The sequence below is a fragment of the Lemur catta genome, chromosome 7, assembly GCF_020740605.2.
Source record: "Lemur catta isolate mLemCat1 chromosome 7, mLemCat1.pri, whole genome shotgun sequence".
In the NCBI taxonomy this organism is placed as follows: Eukaryota; Metazoa; Chordata; class Mammalia; order Primates; family Lemuridae; genus Lemur; species Lemur catta.
In genome coordinates this window covers 68628000-68632273 of record NC_059134.1, presented here as the reverse complement: position 1 = coordinate 68632273, position 4274 = coordinate 68628000, and positions in this window count along the sequence as shown.

The window sequence follows — 4274 nt, the reverse complement described above, 5'->3', positions numbered from 1 at the left end:
AGAAGTTTTAATCATTCCTGTAGGAGATACACAAAGAAAAACAGAACAGCACCCTTTTCCTCAGCAATCTGCCTCAGCTGTCTTGGTTGCAAGACAATAACAGTTATGGGACAGCTCGAGTAAGGACACCTGTAAAAACAAAAATGTCAATCATGTGGAAAAGCCTATAGGAGCTCAGGAAAAGACGAAGAGCCATGTTGCTTAGCAGTGGACAGTTCTAGCTTTAACTTCTCAAATTCATCTTTTTTTCTTCTCACACCCCGATTTCCTTTTCTTTCCACCATCGCCTCTTCTACTTTAATTTGCTAGAGCTATTATTTGGGACTTGGCTTGTTAGAGTTTGGGGGCAGGCCTGTGAGCCAAGCTAAGGCACTGTATACCTCCTCCCTAGAATTTCAATCTCCAGCACAAAGATAATCAAGCGATTGATTATCAAGTTTCTCTTCTGCCTGCATAGCTGCATCTTGACCAGACCATTCCATTTAACATAAATCCACTCTATTTGGTACTTAACTTGTATTCATATAACTTAAAAGTCATGCAAAAATGATACCTCCTAGAATGCAAGGAGGGTTCTTCCCCACCCAAAGCAAGCTCTTTCTCTATCCTAGATGGCAGAAGGTGCTCACAACATATAAAAAAATTTTCCTATATTTACATGGTTTGTTAGGTTCAGTTCTTAGCAAGCAAACCCCTACCTCAGCTAATGCAAAGCGTTTCATGCCATCCCTCTGAACAGGATGTGGGCCAGGCTGTGTATTGGTTGTTCTTCAGTCAGAGCCTGGCTCCAATTAAATGTGGCTGTGGGGTATAGGGTAAGGTGATCACATGATACAAATCAAAGTTGCTTGGTCAACATGGGCCATGGATAGGGCCGAGAAAACAGGTCAAGTATTTTGACAGCTCTCTCTGATATCCAATATCAAGTCACAACTTCAACATGAAGCGTGGTATAGCACACACACACACAAAACAGTAGTCTAAAGAGTTGGCATAGGGCTCCTCACCTTCCATAAACAGTGGTGCAAGAGGCAACCCAAGTTCCTCCTTGGGGTTTTTGCTTCTACTGAGTAGCACTGTATTATGTGCCACAGGCCACAGAAAGAGCCAGTGTCCAGAAATTAAAGCAGAGCATGGGAAAGGACGGAAATAGTGATGGGGTTTTAGAGGTGTTTGGTCATTAAATAAGACTGAGGTGGCTGGTTTTCTAGCACTAGGAATGTAGCCTTCATTTGGTCCTTTGAGTTTTCTTTGTGCAGGCAGGAAGAAAAAAGCAAGTGAGATGAATTATTAAGTGGACAGCTCTGGTTTAAACAGGGCATTATTTGACATTATTTTGCATTTTATTTTGTTGTGTTTTGTTTTTAAGTTTGAACAAAAATGACAAGTTAACAGACAAGAGCCAAAGGGCGGAAAAGGTTTTGCAATTTCTTACCTCCACTTTCAGCAGGACTTTTGGTTTTGTGAGCTTTTTTATTTGTTTGTTTTATTTTGTTTTGAATCTTTGCCTAATTACTATTATATGTCTGAAGTGCCTTTCTCTGTGACCTGAAATAATACCTTCCTTAGCCAACTCCAACTCTGCTTTTGAGGAAAGTTTTTCACTTTTTAAAATATTTGTGTCTTTCTTCATTAAGAAATGACTCTTAATAACCCCACTATGCCATTATTTTTTACGTATTAAAAGTTTAAGTGGCAGATTTAACTCACTTTCTACTACACTACCATGCCTTTTGTTGAACATCTAAACACAAGCTTTCTGTCTGGCTGTCTTCCAAGGTAACTCATACAAGTTTAGGGTGTTAGATCTGAGTCCCTGAACCTGGAGGCTGTGATCTCTTGAGTGCTGTCAAAGATCCTAGGGCCAAATGGTCAATATTAAAGTGGTAGCTAAAGTTGACCTAGCCTCTTCCATAGTCAGAAATGCCAGAGACAGGTATTAGGAACCCAGATGCAGAGCAAGAGAAGTGAGGAGAATCAGCAAAGGGGACAGTAAGACGTAGTAATGGTTTCCAATTTTGTGTATGCCTACAGAGATTCTAATCCATAGATCCAGGTTGAGGCAAGTTATCTGCATCATTAAGGCCAGAAGTAGTTCCAATTTGAGAATCCCCAGGAAGGGTGTCAGTGAAACTAGAAGGTATCTAGTGATGAATTCACCATAAATAAGAAGGATGAGGGGCTATCTGTGGGATTTGGCCTGCTCTACTCCCAGCCCAACTTGATATACCTAGATTTTGATCCATATAAATGGGCAAAAGTTCAGAGAACAGGTTGAGGGTGTAGAGCATCTTGCTTATGACTGAGGCTTCCAAAGGGCAGAATGTATTAGGGAGGTTGCAGAGGGATATGATACTGGGTCAGATAACTAGAAGATGATCAGGGCCATATCATTTAGTATGTCTCATCTTAACAACAACAACAACAACAACAAATTCTCTTGACCCCGCTTCTCCCTGCAAATGCTGCTTTATTTCTCAGTTCCACTTTATTGCAAAGTTTCTCAAAAGAGTTGTCTATTCTATTTTATTTGCAATCCTCCAATTCCCTCTTAAATGCACCCTAATCAAGCTTTTGTCTCAAGAACTTTGGCAAAGTCATCAACCTTTGCATTTCCAAATCCAGTGATTTTTCTCAGTTTCATCTTATTAACCACTCAACTGTGTTGGACACAGTTGACCACTTCCTCTTTCTTGAAATATTTCTTGTCTTGGCTTCCAGGACATCACATCCTTTTGATTTTTCTTTCAGCTCATAGACCACTCCCTCAGAGGAACCATGGTTGATTCCTCCCCTACGTTTGTTGGAGTCTACCAGGGCTCAATGCCCAGACCTCTTCTCTATCAACCTTCCCTCCCCAGATTATTTTATCCAGTCACCCACTTTAAATGACATCTTTATGCTCTTGACTTGTGAAATTCCTATCTCTACCCTGACCTCTACCCCTACACCCAAGTCAAGGACTTTTCCAACCCCTCCTTGATAACTCTACGTGGAGAGCATAAAGCACTTCAAGTTCATGTGTACAATACTGTTTTTCTTCTCCCAAACCTACTCCTATAGTTTTTCTTATTTTAATAAATGGCAACTCCATTCTGTCAGTTGCCCAAGTCAAAAAAATTTTCCTGGGTTCCTTTTTTTTTTCCCCCTCATACCTCACATCCAATTCCTTGGAAATCCTATTGCATCTACCTTTAAAATATTACTTGAGTCTGACCACTTCTTATCACCACCACTTCTGCTGCCCTGGTCCAAGCCACCATAGTTCTCACCTGAATTATTAATAGCCTCTTCCCTTACCTTCCTGCTTTGACACCCCTGCCCTCCTGCATATATTGTTAAGACTAAAGCCAAAATGATCCTTTTAAAACATAATTCAGATCATGTGACTCTTCAATCACCCCCCACCACTGCCCACATTTCTCATCAGTGAGAAAAGGATACATTTTCAATCCTTGGCTTTGGATAAAATTGGGGATTTCTTCGGCAACAATTGAAATTAAGAAATCTGTAATAAAATAAAATTCTAAACTTAAAAAAAAAGAAATCTGTATTCATTTCCAATTGCTGCTGTAACAAATTACCACAAACTTAATGACTTAACACATGATTCCCTTACAGTTTTGGATGTCAGAAGTCTAGAATCAAGGTGTCAGCAGGGCTCTGTTTCTTCTGGAGGTTTCAAGGAAGAATACTACATCCTGGCCTTTTTTAGCATCTAGAGGCTGCTGCATTCCTTGACTCATGGCCCATTCCTTGCATAACTCCAACCTCTTGTTTCCACTTTCACGTCTCCCACTACCATTCACTCTGACCTGCTTCCCTCTTAGGAGGACACTTGTGATTACATGGGACCCATCCAGATAATACAAGATCATTTCTCCATTTCAAGATCCTTAATTTCATCACATCCACAAAGTTCCTTTTGCCATATCAGGTAACATTCACTGGTTCTTAAGGGATAGACTGACACTAGTCAGTCTACCACAATCTCGTTTCTCACGTGGTTCACAGAAATAAATGTTGATGGATTATAGACCCATATAACTGTCAAAGAATAAAATTTAGGAGAATATATTTATAATCTTGGAGGTAAAAAAGTCCTCCTTAAACAAGTTTCAAAAATTAAAGTCAGAGTGACATCAGCAAAAACAACAAAGTAGAAAAATCCAAAATTCTGCACCTCCACAAAAGCAGTAAATTGGCAAAAGCTATCAAAACTAACTTTTTCAGCACTCTAGAAACTAATCAAAAGTTTACAATAACCAAGTGTG